This window comes from Anomalospiza imberbis, chromosome Z (genome assembly GCF_031753505.1).
Source record: "Anomalospiza imberbis isolate Cuckoo-Finch-1a 21T00152 chromosome Z, ASM3175350v1, whole genome shotgun sequence".
NCBI classification, from domain to species: domain Eukaryota; kingdom Metazoa; phylum Chordata; class Aves; order Passeriformes; family Viduidae; genus Anomalospiza; species Anomalospiza imberbis.
The window spans coordinates 46,486,719-46,512,068 of record NC_089721.1 but is presented as its reverse complement, the minus strand read 5'-3'; the positions used below and the strand labels follow the sequence as shown (position 1 = coordinate 46,512,068).

Here is a 25,350-nt window from a genome sequence, read left to right as displayed (position 1 = left end):
CAGACTCTATGTGGCCTTAACCCACACATGTCTATGGCATTATTCAATTTAAATGAAAGAAAAATATACTCATGCTTCTCAGCCTCTCCAATAAGTCCACTGGTTGGCTCTGGAGAGGAGAGATGAGTTGCCATAATGTGAAAGGCTCTAAATCCTCACAGATTATAGCAGTGTTATACAGTAACAATGCATCACAAAAATTAAGCACAAAACATTCAAATAGAAATATTCATCATCATCACCATCACCACCATCCTCTTACTCTCCATGTGCCATGTTAATACAAAAGTTCTACTCCTGTTACTTAGAGATGAACACTGAAGAATTAAAAGGCTTCATTCTACAATTTTGCATGAAACAACTATAAAATACTTTGAATGTATTCAAGAATAAAATAGGAACTTTAACAATTACAGCTTTTGCTGTTAAAATTCCTAAATTACTGAGAATTTTGCGATGAAGTTACTGGGATACTTTGGATACTGTAATGTAATTTTAATCATCCAACATTTTCCCATGCCAGCTCATGGATTTACTTTTCAACACTAGCACCATAGGACAAGAACTAGCTGATCTATTTCCCCATGAGACGGTCTTGTTGCTCAGTTGTCATTTTTGTCTTGACTCCAATAGATGGAAGCAAATCTCTTGTGGGCTTGTAAAATTTAGTGTGGTTTTGGAGCTGGTTTTCAGGTTGAAATATTTATTTTCTTTTTTTTTTTTATTTGTTATCTGTTATCCTTTGATGTTAGATTTCCAGATAATTTGTTCTAGTTCACAGAGCAGTTTCCTCAGATGAGAACCATGTGTTAGTAAGTCTGTAGCTCCTGCTGAAACCTCTTGCAGGGATGAATAGAGAATGCAGCAAATCTACATTAGGTTGTTTCTGGAAATCCTACTGCTACATGATTCTGTAGAAATAACCACTGACAAGAAATATGCATGAATTTATGGTATGAATTCAGGTGTGTACAGACTGGTAGTTGTCTTTCTTACTGTACAATACCTTGTCCGCTCAAAAAAGCATGGAAACAACAATGTACATTCTTTTTCAAATTTGGTTGAACCACTGCATCACCCATTTCCCTTCATCAGTCAAAAATGCACTGATCATGATGTAGAGTGTCATGTCCATGGTAGGATGGTTTTAGACAGATTTAAAGTACAAAGTTTTAAAACCACAGCTCACTCTGCTCAGCCTGGCTCATCTGATAAAAAAGCAGAAGAGCAGCAAAAACAGAGAGTCTGGCACTACCTGGAACAGACTGTAAGGATACTTTCAAAATTAAGCAGGATTTGCACCTCCCACCAACAAAGCATATTCTGCATCAAGACAGATATGCATACCGGAGAGTAGTAATTGCTGGTTTCCTAAACTCTAAAGTCAGAGCCATGCTTCACTGACATGTAAAATGGAGAGATTAGATGTTCATCTTTGAAAGACTTGTCAACCTCAATCGAAGAGGTGTCAAATGCTCTTAAACTGTATGGTGTATGGTCACCCTGATTAATGAAAAAGACACTTAACCAAGTTGCTACAGTCAAACCAGTATTATGCTGTGATCCTGTGATTCTCACAAACTAATCAGGGTCAGTCAGGGTCAGATTTATGTATTGCAAATTCTTTAGGACAGGGACAGTATCTTATAAACTCCAACAGTACAAAGAGTAACAGGTTAAATAATGGACCTCCAGTCATAAGACTCCACACCCGTAGAGGTAATAAAGACATTTCAATCAATGATGTTTTGAAGGCCTATGCTACCAGAAAAGAATCTGTTACTAATGAATTACAACCAAGATCCTGATCACTGGGAATGTTAAAGATACCAAATTAATTCTATAATGATTTTCATATGCCTAACATCCTGGTGAAATTCCATCGTGGATCATTGTTCTGTTATATAAATTGTAATGCAGGTGAAGAAGAAACTCTTTGCTTTTTCGTTTACATAGATATCATAATTTTGTCCTGTTTGGTATTAACACTTCACCTCGGCTCTGCTTTCAGAATCAGTTGTGTAGAGGCCTATTTAATATGCAATTACAGAGCTTTTATATTAATAGGAATTTCACTTATCTGAAGTGAGCAAAGCCTTTCTCTTTTATTTTTCTAGTAAAGTAAAACAGGAAAAAGATGGTTATAAGAACTTACTTTCAAATTAATGAAGATTAATGAAGACATTAACTTTTTGCATCCACCTCTCCTTGACAATTAAATTAATATCTACATTCTGCTAAAACTGATTACAGTATGGAGTTTTTGGAAATACCAACTTATGGATGACTATAAAAATACCATGAAAGAAAACAATGGATTAAACCTGGAGGAATGACAATACTTCATTCTTGACCATTGTCTGAATAAACCTAAAATGTCTTTCCAAGTCTGAGTCTCCGTTCAGTTTTGTCAAATACCAACATTGATTTTGAGTAGATTTTTAATGTTTGTGGCTTCTTATGCCTGAAACATATAGCTTGTAATTAATCAAATTAGTCTTCATTTTCCAAGGTACAGGTGGTAGATTTCCCTCATATAAAATAATTCATCATTACATTTTGTATTCTGGTTTGCTGTCAAATCTGTATGAGAACGTAGTAATATATTTTCTTATATTTTTATGTAGTTTTCTCTCTAGATTTTGGCCACCTTTCAAATGAAATGTGTGAAACTTTCTACTTGACAGGGTCAAAATCATTCTGAATTACAGTAAGACCTAAAATTACATGGAAAAAGGGTATATTTTGAGCCTAATTTCACTAAAAGAAAAGTAAGTTGTGAAAAATATGGTACAACATTCTCGGTACATTAAGATCATTAGTAAGAAATTACATGTATTTTAGTCAATTTCTATTGTGAGATTGATTTTTATAAGTATTATAAACTTGAATCCTTTATTAAGTCCACAATGAATATTCACATAAAATGTCACATTGGTTTTGACTACTGCTAGACTTTTTACATTTTACTGCAGAAAGTAGACCCAGTGTTAACAGCTGTGGGCTTTGTAGCTGTATAGAAGGAATACATGTCATGCATATTATGAAAGCAAGATGTGTGAAGGCTAAATGTAAATATGTCCATTGCATAGAAATAATGGCTCATCTCAACAGTGCTGTGCACCTGTTGGAGTGTGCAGTGACTTTTTATTCTTCCCTGTTCATGGAATAATGATCGTAATAAGTGATTTAGTTCTACATCCTTTTTCTCTTCTGTCAGCTCGGAAAAAATGAAAAAAAATTCTTAGTTTGCATTTTAGGAGGGACTATGTAGTCTCTCTAACTGAAAATCTGATAATACTGTAGCATAACATTTTGCTCTTGCTGTCTTCAGTAAGTCTAAGATTTTTAAAGTTTAGCACAGCCCTTCAGAAAATACTGAAGTTAATTTTTAATCTCTTGCTGCTTATCAGTGATTTGATCTGAGATTATGAAGCAGGTTGATACCTTGATCATATTACCGCTTGAAGTTTCTGGTCTGACTTTTTGCCTCCATACATGTGTATCTTATTTCCCTTTTGAGGTCCTTAAAAGATAAATACATTACCTACATAAAATGAAAAAGAAAGGGAAAACACTTTGAAAATGTGTGATAATGTTCCAATTTTGCATATATTTTAAGTAAAAACTGGAGTTACATGTTGAAGAGATGTCCTGAAGAGATGAAGCTTCCATTAGAATAAAAAGCATAGAACTTTAAGATATCAAACAGCTTTCATCTATTCAATCATCTGACTTTTCTGGTGTATCTAAGTACATCTGAGTATCTGAAATCATGTCAATGCTCATGGCACCCCTTCTTTTATCCTACCTTCTCTGGTTGTAGTAGCGCATTTCCTTTGATAAAGGGGAAAAGTTCATCATTTTAGTTCATCTTAAATAGACTAAAAATATGTCCCTGATGCCATGTTGTTAATTCTAATGCAATATTCCATCTTTAGATTACTAAGCAACACAATCTGAACATGTCAAAATTAATGACAGAAAAAGACTTCAGAAGTAACCTTCACTTATGCACTTCAAGTCCAAGCATACTACAAAAAGGACTGAGATCTAATGAGAAACAGAAAATTTTAAGTCCTTGGCAAACACTAGTCCAAATACATTTGTTCAAGATATGAAGAAAAAAGAAAATATGCATTTTTTTGTTAAAGGGATGGCTTTTTTGTGCGTAATATATCAGAGAAATTCTTAAAATTCATCCTCTCATAAAGATTATTTGTGCAATGCTGCCAAGGTAGGGATCAGGCTGGGTTATCAGCCACAGACTGGTAAGTACCAGACAAGCAAGATAAGCTGTCTTTTTCTCCTTTCTGTACTGCCTAATGGCCAGTTTCTAGCTGCATGCTGAAAAACAGGTAATCAAGCAACAGTTTCCCTCAAGTCTGTGATAAATTTTGCATTCAGACACACTTCTTTCTTAGTTGTATAAATTCATACAAATGTAAGGCATAAATCCCAGAAAAGTTACCTAAGTATCCAAACAAGAGGGAAAAATAATATAAAATATTGTGATTCTTTAAGATACTCTTTAGTGACCTCAGTGTGAGTCTTCTTCTAGAACAAAGTTGCAACCAGCATTGAAACATATTATCTATTATTGAATGTAGTAGCTTTATACTTTTGATTTTCAGCAGTGTTTTGGAGAACACTGAAACAGAGGAATGTAATGTTTAGCAGTGATCTATAAAATGTGCTATATATCTTTCCCAGTAACTGATCAACATTCTCACTGTGAGCATCAGGCATAGCATGACTAAGAACAAGTAGTATGTTAATACTGGTTATTCTATCCCTGAACTGCAACAGAGTAAGTACTAAGAGCTAAGTATACATTAACACACTTCTTTTACCATTTTGTATCTAGGGAGAATAAATCATAAACAAAAGAATGTATAGTATTCCATGATGCCGCAATAAAATTTGCTCATAGGAACCAGTGCTATTAAAAACACCACATTCTGCTGATATTGTGGTTCAAGGCTTAATGATTAAGAGTAAGTTGCCCCGAAGACTATCCAGTAATGAGGATTTGTAAATTCCCAGCTTAATGATATGTAATACTTTTAGATTCTTTCAATAATTATTTGGGCTAAAATGTTCCTTGGCATTGACATTGACTATAATCCACTGGAAGACTACTAAAAATAACAAGACAAAAAAATCAGTTGAAAAAGTCATCAATTTGCTAATCTTACAGAGTAAGGAGTTTGCACAGAAATAAAATTTAGGAAGATCTAAATGTTATGAAGTTAACTTCAGGTATGCATGTCAACTTCTTCCACTTCAGGGTTTTTTTTTTTTTTCTGAAATTAATTAATTTGTAAAATTTGATGTAAAAAGAAGAAACCATCCACCAACAACTGTTTTTTCCCACTTCAGACTAGTTTTCATTTTGTAAAAATACAGTCTAGAAAATATTCTGAATTGTGTTAATTTAAATCCGATTATTTAAGTAACTTGCACTCATGAGATAGTGTAAAATTCAAAGGATTTAAAATCATTTAAGAAGACACCACCAAACCAAACCGTTAAGAAAAGTCGTAATGGGGCAGCATTTTACTTGATGAAATTAATTGTGGCACAACATCCAGAAATAGCAAACTTGAACAAATGCTTAAGTCTTTGTAGTACTATGACTTGTAGCCCCAAACCTACAAGCATGAATGTGTATGCCTAATTTGAAGCAATTGAATAGTTTGCTGAGGGCTGCAGAATTCTTCTTGTACCTAAGATTAATTACATATGTAATGATCAATATGAATCAAATCACAGATGTTATTACTGTACCCCTATAAGTCAAGCAAGCCAATGAGAATCTGAAATTAATGAGTATGTGAGTGATGAAAAAAAAATCCTTTATGCAGTTAACATGGATTCAAGTTTTGTGCATCTAAATACAGTTCTATATTTAGGTGAAAGGGGTTATTATCAGTGCATGGAACAGTATTTAGAGCAAGTTGGTAAAAAGTGTCCCAAAAACTTCCATAACCCAATACAGATTATAAATTATTAGATTGAAATTTCAGACACGGACCAGAAGAAAATAGATTATGTCTTGTATAAAGTACTTCATGGATGCCCACAAGTGCAGAATCCATTTGACCTCACTGAAGCCATTAACATTTGGCATCTAGTCTAAGCTTCTTCAATCATAGCCTTATTACTTTATCATCAATGAGGAAAATTAAGAACCATACTAACATAGCTGTTAACCTCTCACCATAATTAGAAGACCAATAACAGAAATAGCAAGATGCACAGCAAGACAAGCAGACAAGAGGATTCCTTTCCGTCTACAGCATTGTACAGCTGAAGCCTAGTGACTTAGAATGCACAGTAGGAAGAAGAAAGGGATAATTCCTCGTAAAGAAGAGGAATAAATATTCAAATACAAGTTTTAGAATTACATTAAAGGTAAAAACAGCCTGTGTATTATTTAGTAAGCAATCATGTTGACATACTCTTTATGTTTACACAAAAAAGTTTGAGCTCTTGACATGAAACATGAAACGCCATTAAGAAGTCACTAGCCATAACTAGTAGTAGGCTTAGGGAAAAATAAAATGTGAAGGGAAATAAGGGAAAAAGAAGATTTGACAGAACAACTCCAAGTACTACTGAGAGGAACTGGAATAAATACAGTCTTAATAAAAATTACACTGAACAATAAGAAAGAGATTTTAAAAAATAGACAAGAATGTATATTTAATTTTAATGTTTTCTGATAAGTATATATGGTTCAAGACAGATTTCCTAGGGAAGTTCCTCACCTGAAGGCCTATCTTGGCAAAGAACATAATTTGCCAACCTAAGATGTGAGGCTGAGATTCCTAAAATGTGCTGTGGAGGTGGTTATATCTATCAATATGATATTTGTGGAGCACTTTTTGAAAATAGCCATGATCTGAACCATTAAGGATTTCAAAACTAAGGCAGCAAACTTTGAAATCAAACAGCTACTTCATAGCAGATAAAGTAAATTACTGAAGGTACAAGGCAGAGGATTGTACTTGCTCAAGACAGGATGGGAATGTGTCACTGCATTCTAAAGTGGCTGCGAGTGACAGGGCTGAGCTGCTGGAAGCCTTTCTAAGAGGGAATTACAATAATCCTCTCCATCAAAAGGGCATATGCTGCTGCTGCTATTAGGTCATCACAGGATAAATAAGGGCACTGTCTGCATCAAGCATACCACTGAACAGACATTTTTCAATTTCATTCACTGCAGAAATCTCCACAAAGGAAAGGGGGATGAACTGGGTAAGATATTTTTGCTACAATTTCTTACTGCTTTCAAATCCCCCAAATCAGATTGTAGTGATGTGTAAAAAGAGAGAGAAATGTCCTTAAGAAAACAAATACATGCTGGTAAGATTTGTGCTTTTACTGTGGCCAAAGCAGAGATAGCTGACAATATGTCCCCTTTCACCTGCCCTATGTGAAAAGAAGACCTACATTTGTGGAATCCTTTGTGCGAGAGTCATCCAGCTCCTTATCACTCAAACTGAGACAAAATCTTTGATATTTAACATTCCTGCAGTATCCATGAGCACTTCACTTCATGACATGATTTTGGTGTCTGCCAAACCAACCTTGAATGTCAGTATTTTATCATTACTCTGAAAGCCTGCACCACAAAATTGTTGGCTTCATCCAGAATCCCAGAATACTTAAGGTTGGAAAGGGCCTCTGGAGATCATCTACTGGAGATCATCTACTTAACTCCCTCATGCAAGCAGGAGAATTAGCATTTGATTTTCTTATGCTTGGGCAAACTAAGATTTTCTTGGATTTACACATGTTGAATTGGCCTATAAACTGAAAAACCTCCTTGTGTTCATAAATCATGAAAAACTTAAATATGCATATAAATTAAAATGTCAGGGAGTTTGGTTCATCAAACTGAATTAAGATAAAAAAAATATTACATGCATCTTTAAAACATTTTTTGTAAAAGTTACATTTTGAAAGAATATCATATTGTTCACATTATCCATGAATTATTAGTATTAAAAGTATTAAAAATTAAGCACCTATCAGCCCCCAATGAACAGTAAGTAACTTTCTTAAAAGAGAAAGCTTATGTATATAGTTTATGAAACTTCTGGTAGCAGGATTATTAAAAGTAACAGCTTGTACTCCTGCAGCCCGACTGAATTTGAAAGAAAGTTCATAATGGAGTGGGGGAATTAGCTGATGAACTTCTGTCAACTATAGCAATAGCCTTCATGAATAATTCAATATCTGCCCCATCCCCTCTTATGTCTCAACAGACTAACAGCTGCAGCTCTCAAATGACAAGTGCTATTTTTTTGAAGCTTCTGAAAAGAATACACTGATTATAAAATAATGTATATAATAAAATTTTCTTTCTCTCTTTTTCACTTATATACACTGGCGACATTTTACAGCAAAAGTAGAAATTTTCAAATGAAATTTTGGCAGTTATGCAGCAGGTCTACAGAAACAGATGGGAAAAGAATTCAGGTCTTTTACTAAAAGTTTGGTCCTTTATCTTAACACAGCCACACAATATATTCATATTACTGTGTCCCTGAAACCTCATTTAGATCAGCTTTTTTCATATGCAAGCTAAGAAATTACACTTTCATAACACCTATGGCTTCATGCAGACAAGAATAAACTTTCTGGTCTGGGGTTTTAGAATCTAAAGTTTTCTGTATTGTGCTGTGTGAAAACTTCACACTTAAAAATGCCACAAAATAGAACATGTTTGGTGAATATTCTGATATGGGAAAGAGTTTCTCTTGTGCTAGCAAGACTTCAGTAAATGGAACAAGCTTAAGGAGATAGTAACGCAAGTTTCTTTGTGCAACAAAGCCTGTACCACTAGTCCAGTTTTAGGAAGAGAAATGGCTTTCACAGAATATCTTCTCACACTTCAGTTCAGAATAGAAACAGTACAAATCTGTTTATATATTTGGCAATTAAACCAAAACCAGACAAATTTTACTCATTCAGAAAAAGACCTTCCACAGTCACAGGGCCTTGTTGCTTAAAGAAGAGATCTCAGAAAAGTTTGTATTGACAAGTTGACTATTTTTCATTGTTATTACATAACAGTGGGTATTTAGGGAAGAAAAATATTAGCTTAATATAATGTTGAAATAGCTATAGTTGCCTGGTTTTCTGAGAAGCTACTGTATGCAGAAGTTCTGACTGAAACCTGTAGTGGACAAAATATTTTTGATGATACAAACTTGCTGCTTTGCTTTTTTTTTTTAATTATTGTTTTAAAATATAGAATATTCCTGTCCATAATACAGCTTCTGCTTATAGGAAGTGTGTGCTATGCACAAGAGAAGAAAAACTCTTCTATGCATGCCTTATATAGATAACAATGATAAAAATTAAGGAAGTATTGAATATTTGAAAGTGATCCTGTTGATCAGAGATTACATGTTCCTTAAACATCTGCTATACCTTCTTGTAATGAACTGTTTCTTTTGTCAGCTCCAGAAATGCCCTGGCTCTTCTCATTCAACAAAATGTCAGGATCTTTCAGTGCTTCAATTGCCCAGTGGGTCTGATACAGGCCTGACTTTAACTGGGATGTGCATTGAGTGTTTAAGTAAGAGATTTCTTGCCTGGAATTTTTCTAACAACATACTGAAGAAAGAGGTTTAATTCTATAACATCAAATGTATATTTTCTACACAATAGAATCTACACAATCAGAAAGATATAATATATCTACTTACATTTGATATTTTCGCACTTAAGTTTTCAAACAAACTGAAGTGGAATTATAAGATGTTCAAAACAACAAAGCTATCTGTCCATTTTTACATTTTTTTAGATAACAGAAATAAAAAACTGGAACCGTTATGGAGACAGTATATATGCAAGCTTAATGGCACTGCCAATTAAAAAAAAAATTCTAATGGTATTAATGGCTTTGTCAATTAAGCTCATAAGATCATTCAGAATTGTTACCATGAAAGAGTTGCTTTGTTGTCAGTAGTATTAACACTGCTTAACATGCTTAAATTTTCTGAATAATGCAGAAAAGGACACTCAAAATTACAGTATTTTTCTTCAAAATAATAAATTTAAAATTAATGCACTGTCTATATTTTTGCCAATGACAAATTGTTAGAGAAACAGAGGCCATAATATAATTAACCAAATGATTGATTTTTGTACATACATTTTTTGTGTTGAATATTGTGATGGGATTCAAAATTAATCATTTGTAAGGTATCTCTTGCGCTGCATAGATGCACACAACTTCTGAGATTTAGGCAGGTGTAGCATGACTGTACACCACTGCAATTCTGTGCACTGTGTATGAGTCAGCAGTCAGCTCTGTCTCTATCCAGACAGTCCCCTTCTCTCTTAAACTGTATATAATTTTTTCTTGATTAATGTGTTTGTCCTGCATCCACAGGCAAACAGATTAAAAAAGGATATGTGTATTTTTATAAAGAAAAAAATTCCCCATACAAACAGTGCTTTCACCAGGGGTAGTATTAGCTCAAGCTATCATTACTGGTGAAGAACCATGCTCTGTGAATGTATGAATACATTTTTGAAGCCAGCTCACATCACAAAAATAGGTTGTTTCTGCTCATGAAAAGTCCACATCTAGCCTTACACAGGGAAAAAATCTGCTTCAGCCAACTAGAGAGGGTGATTCTCCCATTGGAAACATGCTACTGGCAAGGCACTGGAAAGTATTTTCATGGGAAAAAGCCCCAGCTGTTCTACTTTGTTAACAGCAAGAAATGTAGTCTTATAATATTAATTATATAATAATTTTCCCGTGTATAATCATACATACAACTGATACCTTTAATGATATTTTCAAATTATTTATGTTACTGTTGAAGTGTAAGGTGGAAATATATACAGGATTTACTGACATGTTCTATATATTTTCTTATCTGAAGATACACAGATATCTGCATACTATCGCTTAAGCATCAATGTTTATTCCTGAAACATTACTGGGAGACTGAAAATATTAGTCCCTATTCAGTAGTGATGAAAATAAATTTAAAACAAAACTTCATGTAAATTAAAAGCTGCAGCACCTGTGATAAAGCAGCTCTCAGCCTATTGCTTTTCTACTAATCATTTGACCAGTTCTCTTATAATTTTGTTTGTTTCTTTCTTTGTTTTTTTCGTGGAAAGTTATCAGCTATGTAAAATAAAAAAAAACCCTGAAACACCCTCTTTATTTCATATCTTCTTACCTATTAGGTATCTACAGCTGAGATATGCACTGATGTTTGAAACTGAATCTGAAACTGCTTAACATTCAGAATAAAGCTCTATATAGAAAGTCTTCAGCTTTGGAATTTATCATCTAATTTGTCCACTTTGGATGTGTATAAATTTCATTTTTTTTACCATATCAGATTCCATGTAGGATCATAAAATACCAGGCAAATGGTGTTGAGATTCTGGTGTTTAGCATTTAGATCTAAAAGCAATGTACTAAACTGCAATTAATTTTATAGGTTTTTTTAAAATTATAATTTTTTGGAGGAGGGGAGGTTTTTTTGTTTGTTTTTGTTTTTAATAAAGGAACCATAATCAACATGCTTAAATTTAAAAAACATCAAGATTGGCAGGTGATATAATGAGAAAATGTTACATTCTAAAGTCTTTCATTTGGTCTTTACCATCTTTCCTGACACTTTGGAGAAGTATCAATTCTCAATATTGGGATATAATTTTTACTCTTTTAGAAATGTATTAAATTATCCCTTTCACTTCTCACTGGCCAAACAAATAATAGCTGTGTTGCAATCTTAGTCTTAAAAGGGTAATAGCTAAGTCATAACAATATTTCTGGAGTTAAACTGAGCCTAGAAATCAAGACATAAAGGTAGTAAAAGAAATCATCTGAAGATCCTATTTTCTCTGCCTGCTTTTTACATTATATGTGATAACTGATACATTGATGCTATTTGTCTCCTAGAAATGCCCACATTAACAAATCCCATCCTAAAGTAATTTTAGGATTAATTAAACAGTTGAAATTATTTCCAGAAACCTTGTAATAGACCTCTCCAAAATACAACACTTCTCAAAAAACGTACAAAGAAATTAAAAACATAATAATGAAAAACAGGGGTTACAGTCATCTTTTAATTCAACCTGCCAATAAAATCAAGGGAAATTATGTTTAGTATTCTTACATTCATTTTTTTGATACCAAAATATGCCAACATATATAAAAGCACAAATAAAGAACCCATTAAAAAATATCATATTTTTAACCCATAATACAGAGGATTTTAAGTCTAGATCAATGAAAGAAACATTTTCATTTTATATAGTAACTGTATATATATAGAGAAAGAGCACCACATGTTTATGGACTAATTATTTTTATGATGTCTAATTGAAGAGACATTTTGACAGTTTTATTTACAATTTAAGGCATGCCCAGCAGCATGCAATCATAGTTTGAAAACAATACATATCTGTATAAAAAGCGCACACACACACACACACACACACACATATATATATATATATATATACATGAACATGGGTATCAATATATGTACATGACCAAAAGAAACAATTTTACATAAAAACCACAAGCCTAGTTAATGTCAGTCTACCACTGTTGCATATTTCCAGATAGCTTTTTAAAAATAATAATCTACCAATGATACAAAATCTGCAACTAGGTGAGGGACAACAATGTAAATTCAGAGTTGTAAGTCTATAAAGGCATTTCCCAAAATGAAATAGTGCTTAAAAATAAATCCTAAAAGTATAGATAAAATTTATTTAAATATATTTACTTTATGTTAATGTATATATGCAGATATTTCAAAGCCAGCCAAGACACTAGGCTCATTAAATTAATTTTTAATTTGGGGAATTAACAGAGATTCTAGCTGTTGAAGATTTTTTTTCTATTAGCTGTAGATTAAAAAAAAAAAAAAAAAAAAGAAAGCCAGAGCCATCAACCCATCCAAACAAAGTACAATTCAAAGGGAAAATTTAGGCAATAGCAGCTTGTAAAACAAATTCTGTTTTTTAATTAACATGTAGAATGCCTATACATATTTAATATTAGCATTTTTTTCACGGCTTACACTGTAAACTTAATAGCCCAGTGTGGAAATTGCTGTTGTCACCCCTGCCTTCATTGGGATGGAGGTAGAAAGCAGCAAGAAAAGAACACAAAATTTGAGCTATTGATTAATTTTTTCTTTGGCAAAGACAGTGAAAACAGTCCATCACCTAATAAACAGTGTTTTTCTGGTTAGATACCTTCCATAAAGTTTAATTACTTAAGCCAAGTCTTCCTTTTGAACACTGGGAAGAAAGGCAAGACATTTACAATAGCAAAAAAGTCTTCATTTCTTTCCATCTACCTTCTTTTTTATTATCCTGTTTGTTCGTGTTGTTAAGGCTAAAGGTAGAGCCGTTCATTAATGCATGTTTGCACAGCATCATGCTCAGGCCCTAATCTATGTTAGCACCTGTTACCACAATAGCACAATAAGTGATAACACTAAGGCTTAGAGCTTTTATTCTGTAGGCAATAAAGTCAAAAATTTCAATTTTTGATTTGTTTCTACTCAGCCTCTTACTGACTATAACTTTGCATGAGAAGGAACATGTTATCCCCATACACAAAATCCTTTTGTATAATTTATATGTATTCAGGATACCTAAGAGTGCACAGCTTTGGATGATCAAGATTCTTTATAAATTGGAAAATTTGTATTTAATTATAAATTTTAAAAGAAACACTACAATATTGGCTAAAAATAGTTGGGAATACTACATTTATTCCTGAATGGCCAGAATTACTGCCGCCACTTGAAACTGAGGTCTGTCAACATTCTGTGGTGATTTCTGTATACATATAATTGGCAAATTTTAACTTTACAAAGTAGGAATTAAAAAAGAAAGCTAAGATGTTAAACGAACACCCCCGTTTGACCCAATGCAAAGTAGCCTGGATAAAATCCTAAGACTGAATAATATGTAAAAAAAAATAAAAATAATTAATTTCTTCTCAGTTACTTAGGAAAGAGAATCCTGTATAAGTGACTACAGCAGCATGTTCTGCCACACTTTTTTCATAAACTGAGTCCTGTCAATGACAGCAAAACAGATTGTGTGCATCTGCTGGGAATGAGCCAGATGACAGTGGAAGAAACACACACATGGATACCTTGGCACAACTACTAAAGAAGTAGAAGAAAAATGGACAGAAAGAAGCAGAAAGTTCTAAACTTTAATTAAAATGAATTTCTAGCAAAAGTGAAGTTATCTAAGAGTCTGTTCCTTTGCTTTAGACTGTAACTCTCTAAAAGCCACTATATATTTGTAGTCTACATTGCCTTGTTTACTCCCCACCTTACTCATATGGACACTGTTACCACAGTGCCTGGGTCACACAGAATTTGCCTCAGGGAAATACCATCTCATTGTACAGAGAGGGAATTGATGCATGAGCAAAATGAAATCCTTACAATCATCTAAAAGAGGTTCTCGAAGAGTTGATTCCACACTGCCCAAATCCAAGTTGCCACCACAGACGCCTAGAATATCCTTCCTCTGCTTAGCTATGCTCTCAGACAAAAGTAGCATTATACCTAAAATCAACACTAACCAAATAACCTGCTAGTACTCTAGCATTACAGGACATGGGCATCTCACAAGTTTAATTAGCATAAATGGTGATTGAGTCAGCTTTGCTACTGCTGCTTGCATCTTCTCAAGTTTCACTTGAATATATGGAATATATTGAATATATGGATTGAGAACCCAAGATGGCTCTAAAAAGAAGGAAGTGAATTACAGTTGTCAGTACAGAACTGCCACCACAAATAGTGGTAACTATGTATTCTCACATAAAAAGAGAACTCGACCTTCAATAATAGTAAAAAGCACTCTCCATCTATTGACTCATCATGGCACCAGAACTGCATGTTTATTCTCAGGAAAGAATTCAGAAATTCTGATGAGTCTGTAAAATCTTTTTTCAGCTGTGAAGTAATTTACATTGTTTCCCTTTTGGTTAATTGAAGATAAATTAAACACTTGAAGGCAGACCAAATAAGCTCCTTCCTTCCTTCCTTCCTTCCTTCCTTCCTTCCTTCCTTCCTTCCTTCCTTCCTTCCTTCCTTCCTTCCTTCCTTCCTTCCTTCCTTCCTTCCTTCCTTCCTTCCTTCCTTCCTTCCTTCCTTCCTTCCTTCCTTCCTTCCTTCCTTCCTTCCTTCCTTCCTTCCTTCCCTCCTTCCCTCCTTCCCTCCTTCCTTCCCTCCTTCCTTCCCTCCTTCCTTCCTTCCCTCCTTCCTTCCTTCCTTCCTTCCTTCCTTCCTTCCTTCCTTCCTTCCTTCCTTCCTTCCTTCCTTCCTTCCTTCCTTCCTTCCTTCCTTCCTTCCTTCCTTCCTTCCTTCCTTCCTTCCTTCCTTCCTTCCTTCCTTCCTTCCTTCCTTCCTTCCTTCCTTCCTTCCTTCCTTCCTTCCTTCCTTCCTTCCTTCCTTCCTTCCTTCCTTCCTTCCTTCCTTCCTTCCTTCCTTCCTTCCTTCCTTCCTTCCTCCCTCCCTCCCTCCCTCCCTCCCTCCCTCCCTCCCTCCCTCCCTCCCTCCCTCCCTCCCTCCCTCTATTTTTTAAGAAAATAGTTCCAGTAACAAGGACATACAAACTCTTCTGAATTTTGCCATGATGTTTTACACACTTTTGTCCTATACATCAGGAATAAAACTGGACTGCCAGCTCTAATGGTCTGAGCAACTTAAGTAATCTGGAGCACCTGGAAGTCTCATGAGGCCAATAGTCTCAGCCTCTACAGTGATTATTTGGTACTCAGAAAATACTTCAGAATCACATTAGAAAAATGGAATTATTCGGTCTTTGTGAAACCCATACAGATCATTGCATAATACAATTAACATCTAGCAGACAGAAGCTGAGGTATACTCTCCTAATCTAAAAACAGCTCTAGAAAAGCATAAAATGTACCTTCACATTCCATCTCATTTCAGGATATGTGAATGGCAAGCACACACGTACACCCAAGAGGGACTTAGAAAACTGTTTAAGAGCTTAATGCTCTTGATAAAAGAAGTAGTACATCTTTATGCATTCTTCCTAGGGTGGTCCAGAAGAGAAGATAAGATCTTCTTTTGAAATACTCTATTCAAATGGTACCTTTGTTTCTAATGAGTCTGTAAAAAGAGTCAGAGGGGAACTGAGAAAAATAGGTGGATGTTAACTAACAGCTTGAATCCTGTATATAAAGCAGTTTTTAGTAGGTCATCAAGTCAGTGAAGTTATGCTAAAACACGTGAGCAAAGGACATAATGTCTTATGTCTACTTACATCTTAAATACTCTTAAATAAATACATTATATTTTGATATAATAAGTAAGTTCTGTTCATGAGTTTTGTAAGTACTCTTCATGAGAAGAGATCAGAACTTCCAAATTATAGGAAAAGAAAAGGCAAAAGCAGCATGTTTTTATGAGTAGCTTCAAGCTCTTGGATAAATACTAGTCAAGAAAGAATATCAGCACAACTTTTTAACTCGAGTTAACTCTGCTTCATTAATTCAAGAATAATAATGTGGTCATGAAATCATCTTTCAGCTCACACCCACATATTCAACAGGCACATTAAGTATATAAGAAAGTGGCTGAATAGTGATGCATGCTATGCCACAAGGTCTTTCCTAAAAGACCACCCAAGCTCTGGGTGTGAAGATGAGAGAGAACATGCAAAAAAAGGTTTTTTTGGAACTATTTTTTCTCTTATAGGTTTATGAAACACTCTTAGGTAGATTGAGAGATTTATCACACCATGGAGCTGTAATTCCTGTCTCAGCCAACCCATAATCAATTTGTTACTCACATAACAGCATGCTCACTGTCCTCATAGTCAAACACCTCTTCATGTTTCTAACTCCTATCCTTTATTTAAGAGTTTCATTAGGCATGGTATGTATCTCTTCAAAAACAAATTCTAATGAAAGAATGAGGTGACTAAAAATTATGAAAGACTGTCAAAGAGGTATTTATTATCTAGTTTTATGTATTTAGATGAATGGACTTGCAATTATAAAGGTAACATCTATTATCTATCTTCTATCTAAGAACTATTTTCTTATATATTGAATTTTATAAAGTATAATCAAACTTTTCAGACAATGCAATAGCAAAGATGGCATGGAATTGGTTGTTTAAACTAGCTATAAGTTTAAACAGAAAGCTGTATTACAGACTAGAAACATAGAAAGGCTTGCATTTTTTAGTAGGAAAGATTAAAGAGATCAAGAGAATAACTCAATAGGTAAGGAACTATGGGCATTCCAGCAAAACATTACTTAACTACAGTCCTTCCTTTGATGACTATTTCATTACCTATACAAAAATGTAATGGCCTTACATTTGGAAACTGAGAGTAGCTTTCTCCCATAATATTCTATAACCAATGGAAGACAGAATTTACCATTAACTGCTCTGTATTAAGAGTAGGAAGTCTTTCCAATCAAGTTTCTCAACTCTTGAATTTCTGCCATAAAAATTAAACAAATTTTCATAAAAAAATTATAGATTTAATCTGGGATGGGGATTCCAGTAGACAACAGGACACAGCAAAGTAAAACTCAAATTCCCCTTTTAGATATTGCCCTAAGTCCTTTCTAATTTTTTGAGCACATCCCAACAAAAATTTAAGGTCTTAGTAAAGTTGATAATTTCATTTCATTCAGGCATTTCATAACAGACTTGCACCAAAAAAAAAAAAAAAAGAAGTTAGCAGTTGCATTGAAAATTTACACTTGGGGTTTCTGAGTCCCTTTTCTTATGCTGTTTTTCTTACACTCTTTTTCAGCTTCTGCCCTTCTCTTGCAATTTTTTTACCTTGCATCTGTTGCCCTAAATAAAGTTCATTTATCTCTTGGGAGATGATGATTACTGAATTGTACATTAAGGATAAATATACATTTTTAAAATACTCCCAATATTTTTAGGTTTTGGAATTCATATTGAAGGATTCTCTTCCCTAGTCTCCTTGGAAATTGAAACCGATGGGTTGCATTTGGTGCTGACAATTTTTGCATTCAAGAAACTTGTTCAAAATTTGGAGCACACTTTGAAACTGAATGTGCTGTATGTTCACCTTTTCAGTAGAAAGCCTGCATTTTAGATTAAGATATCTGGTTTAGATCATGGTCAAAGAAAATGGTCTTTGTGAACAGACATAATAGTGGCTATTTATTTAACTATTCTGCATATAAGAATAGGATGTATACCAACATATGAAAATAGAATGCTGATGATTCTTTCTTTCACATATTATCATCATCAGAATCTCACAAAACTATACATCTTTAGATTCCTTGTGGTTTTAAGAGGCCTTTTTGATATATCCACATTGTATTTTGAATTTATATCTATCAAACATGGGAGTTGTATTTTTAAAACAGTGTTTAATTCATAGACCAATCTTCTGATCCATTAGTAGAATAACTTCCTCTTTCTGATCTCATCTGGAAAACCATAAAGCAAAAGGGGCAAATAAATACTTTCTTCCCGACTAGTCTCAAAATTACTTTTTATCAGAAATCTGTAGAAGTGTCCTGTTGGAGTAGTCAAAGAAGTGATGTTTTACAAGGTTAAAGTGGTGGTTAAAGGTTACAAGTGATGGACTACAAAGTTTGCTTGTAATCATATACAAATGTGGTAGAACACAGTGCTACTGTTTTACTGTGGTGACTTTTAGAGATTTGTAATGGAATGCAGCTCAAGAAAATCATCATTTGCCCAGATACATGACAAGTACTGCTCCTAAAAACAAAGCAGAATGTCATTCTTTTTCGTTATGCCTCTTTGTTGCATGGCATATTGTTTCTTACTATATTGATTAAAAAATTGTTCTATATTGATTGTTCTATATTGATTAAAAAAAAAGTTAAATAAAAACCCCACCCTGCCTCCATTGAGAAATCCTTGCACCCTCAGTTATGTGTATTACTACATGATTAGAAACATAGGGAAATAATTCTAATAGCATTAAAAATATGATGCAAAAATAGTAATTTTTCTATTGCTTGCTTTTTATCTGTCATAATGATTTGCATTATGCCTATCACCACTGCATCACCTGTCATGCAATTTTTAAAAATATGAAATTTCTGAAAAGATAGCAGGTAATAAGTATGCTTTCTAGATGACTATTTTGTATGTTACCACTCAGTGTAGTACTAAGCCTGTGACACTATCTACTGGAAGCATAACTGAACTAATTGCAAGGTTCTCAGTGAGGAACTGGAACACAACTGAAATACAACTGGAACATGTATTGAAAATAGATTTTCATTTTTCTTTGTCAATAACAATTTTTGGAAAACCCACAAAAATATTAGTCCAACTTGTATGCCAATATTACAGGAAATGTAGAAGATCATTCTTCTCTTTCTATCCTATGCATAATCTTTTTTATGGCAGCATCAACAATAAAATGGAAACACAGGATCCTGTTATTTTCCCTGTGAAGACACACAGATTTTTACCTACCAAGAATTTATAATTTCTAAAATTTGTCTATGTGTGTTTCAGATAAAGTTATAAATTTTGTACGCTACTGCATGAATGCATTTTCTGGCTCAGTATTCTAAAAATAATGTGTCACGAAGACAATTAGTAAGTATGCAAATTCACACATTTCATAGATTGCACTGGGGTCATAACATGGATTCCTTTCTCATTCTTCTGCTATTGTCCATCTTATATACATAAACAAGATGAAGGGAAAACTGATGATTTCTCCAAGATTCTGTTGGCAAAATCAAATCAAATTTGTCTCATCAAATACTATTCCAAAGATCTTTCCTTACAGCTATACAACATATTTCAATCAAAAATCAGTAAGACCACTGCCCTATGTCTGCAACAATTAAAGATTATTCACAGCAAGATTAATTACATACACTTCAACAGGTATTTTAGAGGAAAATATTCTGCAAGATTAAAGTTTTAAGTTTGACTAACATGTATTGTCCACTTTCCTCTTACCAAATAGACCATATCCACATTCTTCTAACCTCCCTAAAAGCCTTCCTCCTCTATTGCTGTTCTCCCACTTATCATACTCAGTATAAGCAGAAACACATTCAGGACACAGATGGACAGACATAATGCAGTCCTGAGGCTAAATCTAGAGAATGTACTGTCTCCTGCTGGTTTCATAGAATATCCCCAGACTATTAACATTTTTATAGTAGTTGCCTAGGCATTCCCATGGGATATGGCCATCAAAGGGAGTTCTTGGCAGTAAAATTCTGAGGCTAAAATGCCAGGCAGAAGGGGACACATGGGCCAGCATTATAGGATGGTCAGAGAACCTCAATGTCCTGTTGTTTGTCTACAATGACCACCCCTCCTAGCCCCTGTTTTAAGGGACAGCTTTTCTACCTAACTCCAATGAAATTATTTAAAACAGTGTTCATTGAGAAGTCCATATTGAATTTTTAAATGAAATTTCTGCATCAAACTACTTACAGAGTGAATATGTTCTGAAACATTATAATTTCTCTGATAATCCAATAATATCTTAACAAAAAATGCACTTTTATTTCAAATATAATGTCATATTGAAATTTTTTTTCACTAGTGGAAAGAATTTTATTCAAAATCACACAATTGGCATGTTCTACTCTGTTACTTGGATTTTTATATTACTAAAACTAATGTTTCACGTGGGGATAGTATTCTGCATTTTGTGGACTTGTTCTGATGTGGTTTATAAACAATTTCACAAGCCTCTCTCCTTGCCCTTTGTACATACTTCGCTAACAGCTATTGATTGACAACTTAAAAGTAAACAGTGAAATTTAACTGAAAATGGTTTCCACAAGTGGCATGCATCCTATATCTATAAAAGAAAACATAAATAATATTGTTTCTAATTAAGTTCACTTACACTTTGAGATTACAGCATGAAAAAAAAGAGATGGTAATATTTAAGGTGAATTCCTACACTGGTATTTGGTTAATAATTTTTATTATAAGCGTCATATAATCAGTTATACTGTTGAAGAAATAAGAGTAAAATAAGACTTGTTAGATTTGAATCTAAGTTTCATATCAGCTTTATAACCTGGGAAAAGAAGGCAGAGGAGCTGTATGCCATCTGTTCAATTCTGTCCTTAATCTGTGGGCTGCCTTATGGTTAGCTGAAATGAAGCAAGCAGATACTAACTGACTTCCAGGACCAGCTGTACTGGCCAAGATCTCTGGAGCTCTCTTCACTCGAGCTCTTGCAGGTTTCCAATACTGGGGAAGCGCCAGAAGGCAGAAATAAGTACATCTACCCTGCTGGAGCAGGTGACTGCTAAAACACCTGTTCAGGGGATTACAAATGGGGCATAGTCTATCAGACCTCACTGGTGGGATTACTGAATCCATATTGTGCCAGTGTATTCCATATAGGACTAAAATAATTCTCAGACAACTTGTCCAGAAATCTCTAAATCAGATAACACAAGTGTAGGCTGTAATTTAGATCTCTGCAATCTAAATGTATTTAGTTGTTAAAAAAAAAAAAAAAAAAAAAGGGAAAAAATCTGGGTGGGATTCTGTTTGGCAGTATTTCAGAGTATCAAACTGGAAATGACACAAAGATTCTTTTTTGCTATACTTCCCTCTATTTTTCTTCCACATTTTCTTTCTCTTCACAATGCAAGTTGCAATGTCATATATCAGAAAGTTCTATCAATAGCATGTTAGCTTTCCTCGCAGAATAACAGGTGTCATTTGCATATTTTGAAACACTTTCAAGATGCAAGAAGTTTAAAGAATAAGCTTCTGAGTGATATTTCTTGGGTTAAATAAATGACTGGTCTTGTAACGTTCTCTTTACACTTGGGAGAAAAATGTTATGTTAACAGGACTGATGGCAAAACACTATCCTAAAATATGCACTTTTTAAATGTTCTAAAGTCAGATACTAATTTGCATGACTGAAATTTGCATATATAGATTTAACTCTCTGCATTCAGTCAGAATTTCTGTAAATAGGCCCCTTAATTTATTGTAAGTGCATTGAGAAGGCACAAATTTTTATTGCTCATATTAACTCTTAAACTTTAATTTTTAATTTCAAACTGACTTTATATAACTTTAAGACTTCTTGAACAGAATAAGTGCCAAGGAATTTCACTGCTTTTCTTGAAAATCTTAGAATAACAGGCTTTATTTTCACAGTTTTCATTAAATTGATCTCATACTTTACATAAAACTGTGGCATTAGTTGTGTAAGAGTATTCTTAGTCTTGGCTGCTTCTTTATTGTTATAAGAGCATACCTGACAGATCCACTATACAGCTGAGGCCCATAGGTTTTGTTTTGTCACACTGATGCTAGATAACTTTTTGAAAATAAAACTTTTCCATAAAATAAAAGGTAAAAATTTCTACCATTGTATGATAGAGCTGAATGCGGATTTTTGAGGCATTCAGGAGCTATACAACCAGACTGCACTTGTAAGGAAAGGACAATGCCTTTACCACTTCAAACTCCATCTCAAATATTTTATGCAAATGAACTATTTTTCAGAAGTACTTATCATCCATACACACAGCTAAAAGAGTAAGGTGCACATTTTGTGGATTTGAAAACTGTCTTCATACAGTTTACTTGATCATATAAAAGTAAAATAATCAGGAATGGCTACAAAATATGATAACTATTTGCAGACTGCAGTGAGCGAGCATGTTGCAGACCAGCATTTTCAATCTTATTTGGCTGTGAGGTCCCTTAGCACATTTCAAACATTTCTATAACTGCATTTATTGCTTGAGGGCATGCTTTTCAAAGCATCATGCAAGCAAATGTTTAAAATTCATGTTTGAGCCTAATAATACATTGTTGAGAAATTAATTTAATGCACATAGGAAGCAAAAGGAGAAAAGGAAAATGTACTCTATATAACTTAAACTTTTCAAAACACAGCTAGGCAAAGCTATAGTGAAAGAAAATAGAAATGCACCTTCAGTATCCATTAAATGAGACATCTGAATTTATGTGAGTTTCCTGTCTGATTAAAATAACACATACAAAATTAAAAGCATAAATATTAATTTTATGTACCACATAAGATGAAGAAAATGAAAGAACAATATTTACATTTATGGTTGACTCATTAGTGTTTTATTATGTGAAACACTAGGAGGCATCAGTTGGGTAAAAAAAGGAGTTCTTTTGAAATATTGTATAAAATGATCATAGAAGTTATCAGCTTTCTACTTTCATAGTTCTAAATGTTAAGGCTGTACATTATAACTAAATTATGCAAATAGGAAAAAACTCTATTCTCACTGATAAATGACATATTTAATAATATAGGGACAGAACTTAATGTCTTGGCTATTTTCAAATCAGACCACACATGCAACACAAATAATAGTTTTACAACACATTATATTTTAAAAAATAACAGAATAAAATAAGATTCTTTAGTTGTTGTTCAATATTATAATTTTTGATAAATCTGTGAAGCCCTGACACATTTTAGCACTGTCTTCTTCTTATAAGCTCTTAATATGGTTCAGTGCAGTGAATTTAGTATGGTCCTAGACACTCTTTAGAGCCTAGGCACTTTTAGTAACTTTAAATTGTGATTACATGAAAATATCTAGACAACCATCTTTTTAAAAAAATCCAAGAACAATAATCTACAACATTTTAATTGTATTTCCACTAAATGGTGTATTAAGAAGTTTTTATACAATTTGTGTACAATGCTAGAAGCAGCTGTACTTTCACTATAAAGTCATAAAAATCCAGTAATGTCAAAACTGAGTTTTCCTTGATTTGAATTACATTTAACAATGACTAAGCAACAGAGTTCTAGTTGTCTCATACAATAATCACTTAAAATTGAAGTGTGTCTTGCTATGCCACAACAATCAGCTTTTATTGCTGTCCAATCAAAATGACATGTGAACTACTTAATCCTTCTTTTGTAAGGCACATAAGACTTTGTTGTCACTGTTGGTTTTGTGAATCACCCCTATAAGCTGGTCTGATTTCCTAAAGATGACAGATCTCAGCGAATAGAAAACGTCTACTGCACTGCAGTCAATGAGACAGTGGCATTGGAGGGCTGAAGACACTAGCTTTTAATCACCTGTATCATTAATGACATGTATCATTGATCATCAGTTCTAAGAAAATTACATTAAAGCTGGTCAGAGGACTCAAATAATTACTTCTAAAACTAGTTTAAAAATTCTGTTTTTCAATTTTTCTCTTGCACCATCAGTGTTTTCTGACCAAAGTTCTTCTGAATCCATCTTGCTTCTGAAGCAGGATGCAAAATTGTATTTTCATCCTTTTCAAATATCAGAATTATAACTCTGTTAAGCTTGACATTTTCTAGTTTTCAGAATTACATATATATTTTTTAAAATATTTTGCACCTAAGTCATTACAGAGCCTAAATGAGGATATAGAAAACTCTCTCTGCTGATATCAAATAGCAAAACTAAAAAACTTAAAATGCATAAAAAATATAAGTGTTTTGGTTATTATTCAGGATGCTAAAGCAAGGACTATGAATTCTTGGAAATTACATAACAGCTTATGTAGATTCATCTCCATCATCAGTGTTTTCAAGAAAATACACCAATACACCTTACTTATTTTTGGAAAAATTATCACACAAATTTGAATAATTATATCAAACAGATAAAAATAGACTTTAATGTATCAAACACCAAGCATTTTTTCCTTTCAAGAACCTAGTAACAATTAATGACTTCTTCCTGAATGAAATATAGAAATAACTTCAGCTGTCTCTGAAAGCGAACTAAACTAACATGATGAACAACAAATCAATCTGTTATAGAGAAAAGTAAAATTAAAAGAAATTAAGTTGGCAAAATATTCTATTCACAGCTCCTGATCAGTTTCTAAGTTTCTATATAATAACTTTTATCTACTGAATAATGAGTTACAAAAATATTTCTTAAGCAAACTTTTGTGAAGTGCTTCAGGAAGCTTCATTTCTCTTTGTCTGTAACACTATAGGCATTTTTTAAAAAAAGAACCATTTAAGAAAGGTATCTCTGGTTTTGAATATATGTGTTGCAGGTAAATGAAATGTTTAAAAAGAGGAAAAAAAATCTGGATCCCATATTGGAAGAAAATTCACAGTAAGAAGTTATTTGAATTAATTTTATTATGGTCCAAAACTAGAAACTCAGGAACATAACTGTAAAAGACTTAATCTCCCACACTACTTATCATTTAGTACCAATTTTAATAAGGCTCCTAAACTTACATTTCCTTTTTTCTTAGTCAAATAATCTTAAGAGGATGCAGACAATATCTGATC

At 33.5% G+C, this 25,350-nt stretch overlaps 1 protein-coding gene across 22 annotated transcripts in view; it reads right to left on the bottom strand.

Moving 5' to 3' along the window:
* Nucleotides 1–25,350, bottom strand: part of MEF2C (myocyte enhancer factor 2C) — a 128,985-nt gene that overhangs the window by 87,438 nt on the left and 16,197 nt on the right. For 2 of the 22 annotated variants that reach the window (XM_068176633.1, XM_068176638.1), the window contains exons 2-3: nt 16,869–16,957; nt 15,976–16,204 (exon numbers count right to left, since the gene is read on the bottom strand). The exons of 19 other annotated variants lie outside the window; for them this stretch is intronic. The gene's annotated coding sequence lies outside the window, so the exon portion shown is untranslated. The remainder of the gene's footprint in view (nt 1–15,975; nt 16,205–16,868; nt 16,958–25,350) is intronic. One more of the 22 variants, XM_068176636.1, reaches the window with a different exon arrangement.